This window comes from Macrobrachium nipponense, chromosome 1 (genome assembly GCF_015104395.2).
Source record: "Macrobrachium nipponense isolate FS-2020 chromosome 1, ASM1510439v2, whole genome shotgun sequence".
NCBI classification, from domain to species: Eukaryota; Metazoa; Arthropoda; class Malacostraca; order Decapoda; family Palaemonidae; genus Macrobrachium; species Macrobrachium nipponense.
Genome location: NC_087200.1, coordinates 210,043,038 through 210,049,939, shown reverse-complemented (window position 1 = coordinate 210,049,939; position 6,902 = coordinate 210,043,038). Strand labels below are relative to the sequence as shown.

Sequence of the window (6,902 nt, the reverse complement as noted above, 5' to 3'; positions counted from 1 at the left end):
TTGCTAATATATTATGGTCTACTTTGTCAAAAGCTTTTGCAAAGTCTAGATAAACCACATCTGTTTTTTCATTTCCGGCTTTTCATATTTTTTGAATAGTTCTCACGGTGGACTAACAGTTGGGTTTGTGTACTTTTTCCTTTGGTACGAAACCGTGTTTTGTCCTATATGTATTTATTAAAACAAATGATTTTTTATTAAATGTTTCATAATATTTTTCTTCATTACCCTTTTTTCATACACTTTCATAAGATGTGATGTTAGAACTCACAGACCTATAATTACTTGCCTCTAGTCTTGATCCACTTTTGAAAGTAGGGGTAATATATGCTAATTTGTGCTCATCATAAATCTTGCCTGTATCTACACTTTGTCTTAATAATATTGCAAGTGGCTTTGCGATAGAACGAACTACTTTCTTTAACAAAATAGCAGGAATTCTGTCAGGCCCTGCTGCAGCTCCATTTTTAATTTCATTAATAGCCTGTACAATATCAGCTTCATTAATATCTATGTCAGCTAAATATTCACTATTTTTCGTCCCTTACTTCTATATCATTATCTTCATTATCTATTCTACTGGGTGGATTAGCTCTTATATCGTTCTGCAATATGTTGCAAATTTCCCCCCTTTTTTTTTTCATTCGTTAATCTCCCTTCAATTCTTAGAGGGTCAATTTCTATTCTTCTTTTTTTTATTCATCTTTTTCGCATATGAGTATAATAGTTTGGGGTTTTGCTTGATATTTATTAGGGTTTTTTCTTCCCAAGTCCCGTTTTCCCTTTTCCATTTGTTTTCTTTTGATGTATAACTACTTTTGTTCTGCATTTTCTATCTTACTTTTTAGTTCTATAGCTTCCATGCATTTTTTTCTTTTGCAAAATTTTTACCTTTTTCCACTTTCTGATTTTCTGGAACAAGATCCTTCTGTCTCTTGGTATGCATAACTGATGTTTACTTTTCTTCTTTGGTATATATTTATCCACCATAATTTTTCTCTAATATTTTATATAATATCTCCGTATTTACCCTTATGTCATCACTTACGAAAATGGTATCCCAATCTTTGTTTAATTCTTCATTTATTTCTGACCATTTTATATTTTTACTGTAGAAGTTGTATTTTTCCATATCCTTCCCACTTTTTCATTTCTTGCTTATCTCTTTTTTTCACTTGCTTTGGAATGGACTGTTAATTCTATGACATTATGGTCTGAAATACTCGCTTATAAACTATTATTTCTTTAACATAATTCATCTCGTTCACAAATACTAGGTCTAAAGTATTTTCCTTTCTTGTATGCAGGTGATTTATTTGTTGAATGTTGTTATTCTAGTAGCATATCTAATAGCTTTTTCGAATTGCCTCTTATCTTCTGCACTACTAGTACTCTCTTTTTTATATGTATAAGTACAACCACAATCTCCTATTCGTTCTTTCCAGTCTACGAAAGAAAAGTTGAAGTCTCCAGATAGGAGAATAGTCCAGTCCTTGTGATTTCTACATATATCATCCAATTTTTCTATTATTAAGTCAAACTCTTTAGTATTAGGAGGTCTATATATTACTATCATTAATTTTTCAAATTCAAATTCTACCGGTATAGTTCACATTCTGAGTTACTATATTTCTCATATATTTTTCCTTGTTTTTTGTCTTTCCCATATATTGCGGTTCCCCCTTGTTTCCTATTTTTTCTATCTGATCTATAAGTTTGGAACCCTTTTATTTGATCATCATTCCCAGTCTCTTGGGAATACCAGGTTTCACTTATATTCATTATATCTATTTTCTTTTCAATTTGGGTTTGGGGTTTTGGGGTTAGTTCTTCTAAGTACTCTATTTTTCTTTTTGAGATACTCGTAACTAGACCCTGTGCATTCATCACTATGATGGTTTGCGTGTTTTCTCCTTCATTAATATTGGTAGTAATAAGGATTTTCCCATGTCTCTTTGCCTGTTCTGGTATGTTGTTCTTTTTTTTCATTTCCAGAATTCTGACATTAAAAAATCCAACTTTTCCATATATTTGATCTTCCTTCATCATAATTATTCATTTGTGTCTGATCTGCAATTTTCTCCGTTTCTTGCAATATCCTCTGCATAATAAATACAGTTATTATCTCTTGAGTAGAATTTTGTAGCTGATGCTTTGAAATTTTTTGCTGACATCTCCGCATATCTCGTTGATTGCTTGCTTTTTTTCTTTTTACCTGATATTCTTTATTCCTCTCTGTATTTGTTTCTTTCTTATTTTGGATTTTATTACTTGATTGATTATTTATTTGATTATGATTTCATGGCTACAGGGTGCATATATTTACATTTTTTTGTCGAACTTACATCCTTTTCCTTCTTTTAGGTTTTTGCATATTTTTGGATGCAGATCTCTGCAATCACCTCATATAGCCATCTAGGTATGACACATTTACCATATATTTTGTTCATAGTTGTACATACCTTAGGATGTTTGTAGTAACATCTTTCTCCAAATTTGCAATTCCCTCTTTTTCAAAGGTTGCAGACTTTGTCTTTTTTGTCTATTTTTTTCCTCTTTCCTCCCCTCATTGTGTAGATCTGGGTAGAGCCTCTTCGGGATTTTCTTTGTGTTGTCATATCGTAATTTATTTCTTCGTAAGTATGCTGCTTTATTGCCTCATATGTAGTATCAATGAGTATCTCTGCATCCATACTTTTATCTTGTTCTTTGTTTTCCTTATTTTTTCTGTCATTCAGAGCTGAGAGAGTTATTCCCATCCTTGAATTTTATGCCTTGCCATCAAAGACCTTGGGTTATTTTGGGGAAAAGTCGATCTCATGCAAGCCTATCACCTGGGTCGTGGGACGAATTTGAAAGGATTATCGTGAAGTGTGCTTCTGGGAATTAGGATAAATTAGTGGGATATCTATCTTTATATCAGAAGACGTTAGGTTAAATGAGTGAGAGGTCTGTCTATACCAGAGATATTTGGTTATATATCCGAAATTACACCTAAGCGATTGGCATGAATTAATTGTTTGACATGTTGACAACGACGAGTCCCATAAGAGCATGGCTCCTTTCAGAATTTTCTGATTACTACGAATATTTCGAAACTGATACCACACTTTTCATTCTCTAATAGAAATTGGACAGCTATTGAGCGACATGATAAAAGAATTCAAAAGAATTTAGTAATTATGCTTTTTAAACAAAACGAGTCGGATAATGGAGGAACTCATTTGAATATCATTATGATATTTCCAGGTATTTTGAGCATCTGTATTCGAATGAGCAATAAATTGCTGCTTTCTTTTTTTTTTACACGACGAACTTGAACTAGGAAAAGAAATCTTTTAACATGAAATAGAACCAAGAAAAAATATGAATTTATCTTCCAGAGGTAGGAGAAAAAATATACTTATAAAAAAACGTACCAGGCTAGACCAGACGCTGGGGAACAACAGATGTTCTAGTTGTTGGTAAGGAAGTAGCAGAAAATTCATCGTTTTTTAAGTTGCGGAGTTCAGACGGTGCTCCTTTGATCCAACCATTGAAAAGAAATGATGCGTGATGGGAAATATATGAGTTTTTTTTTTTAAATACCGTTAAATTTTTTCTTACCATTTGTTTGATTAGCTCCTGGTCTCTGTATCGGAAAGAAATTTGTAATGACATGAATACTTTTCATTAAATACGAATTTTTGGTTTTTTTACGAAACTCATCTATCTTATTTGATACTTACAAAAAGACTAGTTTAAAAAATCTACAGTTTACTGCAGTCTGAATTATAACAACCAAAATTCTTTTATGCAACAATGAAGAGCCAATAGTTGCCATGCAAATGCAGTTGCTCGATTTTATTACTGTAAAAGATATATAATTAAAATCACTTTATCAATAGAAAGTAGGTCATGATATTTGTACAAGCGTTTGATTAATTATTAGACAACTTTCTAAGCCTCAAACAAATAATATTTCGCAATGAATGAACAAAATAAAGAAAACGTACTTCAGTATAAAATCAAACAATTTTACCGAATTGAAGAACTGTCTCCTGTGGTTTACCATTAAACTAACGTAACAGGACAGACTTCTCCCCTTTAGAATCACTCAACTGTAAAGACTCAGGGAAAAAGAAGCCGAATTCTTCGTCGCTTCATCGACTTCTTCAAGAAAATACGAACCCTTATCCTTATTTGATATGAGGAGACCCGCCTCTCTCTCTCTCTCTCTCTCTCTCTCTCTCTCTCTCTCTCTCTCTCTCTCTCTCTCCCCTTTGCTATGCAAGTTATCGGACTGGGACGGGACACTTTTCGAGTTCAGCGTTGCAGCCAAAATTGATGGTTCCTGGTGGTTGCTGGCTTGTTACCCAACGACATCTTGTTACAACTGAAAGAGAGAGAGAGAGAGAGAGAGAGAAGAGAGCCATTAGATGAGAGAGAAGATGGAGAGAAACTCCTCCATTTATGTTTGAATCTCTATTTATGTTTTCATTTCTTAGTTAATCATTTTATTTTTTACCATCACAGAGTTTTTGAAGAATATTTAATTTGAACGTACCTTTTTGCTATGATAAGACGCAGATTATATTATGTAATTCTTTAGAAAATACTATTAGTCAGGGGCTCTATTAAGATCTGATCCTAGATCAGAGACGATAGGACAGGAAAGCCTATATAATAATTCTAGAGTGTATTCAAATAACAGAGGATACCTTTGCTATAGATAAACACAATTAACACAATTTCCTTCAAATGCTTGAAACATATCTCTACACTCGTAAATCATAACAGTGTATCTTCGCCTCACAGAGACCACAAAGATGAAACGAAACAAGAGAACTGGAGTGGAAGTTATTCGATAAAGCTAACCATATAGAGTATGAAGTCCCGGGTTTAGCAGATGGGAAATACACCAGAAAAACAATATGGACTTTATAATGTAAGTTCTCTCTCATTCTTATAACCAGTATTATGTCTGTATCGCCACATTTTTTCCTTTGGTAAATTTCTCTTCTCAAATTCTTCCACCCGCATTTCTTACTGTTTATATACTACTACAAGTTTTAAGGTACTTCCTTACCACAGTAAAACGTCGGTAACTTATCCCACATTCATCACTAACAGCTTGAATACAAATCAACGACGTGTTGGTAGCCAAGAGCAGTGCATCATACTATTCTCCAGCATTGTCCAACATTTCGTTCCCCACTTATGGTAGGTGACTTGTTTCCGGCATGTTTCTGACATGTGATGAATGTTATCGACGTGTTTATGACAGGTCTATGTTCATAAATGTGTTGAATACTTATCTGTAGTCATGACAAATGCTTCATACGTTTAACTAATATTCATTCCCCACTTCCAGTAGCTGACTTGTTTTCAACATGTTATCGACATACTTGCGGTAAGTTAGCGACATGTCTATGATGCGTTTGTGACCATAACCGTGTTTTACAGCAGCACAGGCGCAGCATCAAGTTACTGCCGTAGTAGACCTCAAATAAAGTCTTATTCGCACCTGTACAAGAGCTCATAATGTAACTTCATCAGAAAGACGAGGTGGCCGAGAGGTTAAGGCGTTGGACTTCTAATCCAATAGGGTCTCCCTGCGTGGTTACGAATCCTATCCTCGTCGAATAAATACCTTTTCTGATCCCGTAGAAATAGGACTAACGCATTCAGCTCATAAGTGAATGCACATCGTTCGAGCCCCTAAATAACGATAAGGAGGGGTATGTTTTGTTCCCTAAAATATCTAGGATGCATCTGTTAGCATTAGCAGTGAATTAAATGTCTTTTTAGTTACTCGACTGTTGAAGGTTGCAGTTGCAGTGAAGCGAGAGAGGAAGGGAAGGAAAGTACTAGGAGTAGGAGTCATATCATTACACACTGAGGCCCTCACCCAAGTCATCTGTATCCTAGTTTAGTGAAACAGTTTATAGGATTCTCGGTCTGTTTGTCTGTCTCTCTATCTATAATAAATCTGCGATCTTGTGATTCACGAACAACCAGTGAGGAGAGAAGAGAGGGAGAGACAGTCCATAAACTATAAAAACTAGTTTGCTTAATATATTCAGTTTTGTTAAATAATTCAAAAAGATTAGTGTGTATTTTCTATACAATGAGTATCACAGTGATTCCTGTTTCATATTCACAGAAGCAAGAACTTCAAATAAGTAAACTACCCACAACAGGAACACAAGTCGTCAGCACTGAACCAAGATTCAAGAAGGTTGTAAGAACTGAGGTTTCTCAATTTCTTTACGAAACTATCATGCTGACACCGTCTGAAAATAGTTCAGTTGAACAATTTTAGATAAAGTGAAACAATGTGCCAAAATAGTTTTTATATATATTGCTTCAGGACCAATAAAAATGAATATAGAATATATTCTAGAAATCACCTGTTTCTCAAACACACAAGCACACAAACACATACATACACACACAAACACACACACACACACACACACACACACACACACACACTCACACACGCAAAAGAGGCATCATATTACCAAGATTTTGCACGAGATTATCGGCCCTCAATTTAATAAGGAGTCTTTTTTTTCTAGAAGTCAAAACATCGTGCCAAAGATTAATTAGACCTCCCTCGTTACTTTAATCATAACGTTCTTTCCACAAGAGGCCGAAAATTGATAATATTATTGCAGACTTAAGCAATTCCTTTTTCTTGGCTGGAATATTGTGGCTGGATATATTAGCAAATTTCCTGAAATATAGAAAAAGGTGATATTTTGCTAACTATAGTAAGAAATTTCTTTGAAACTGGGCGTAGATAGCCTTAGGGGCGAGGGGAGAGGGCTTACGAAGATTCTCTATTCCTTTAAATACGGAGCAAATGCAAGAGAGAGCAATTCTTTACCACCTCAGTTGTTTACGATGTCAGAAAC

General features: G+C 34.5%; 1 non-coding gene across 1 annotated transcript; it reads left to right on the top strand.

Annotated features, from left to right (window-relative positions):
- The first annotated feature begins 5,541 nt into the window (after positions 1 to 5,541).
- Trnar-ucu (transfer RNA arginine (anticodon UCU)) lies at positions 5,542 to 5,623 on the top strand. Its single transcript has one exon. It is a non-coding gene; the product is annotated as a tRNA-Arg (tRNA).
- The last annotated feature ends 1,279 nt before the right edge of the window (positions 5,624 to 6,902 follow it).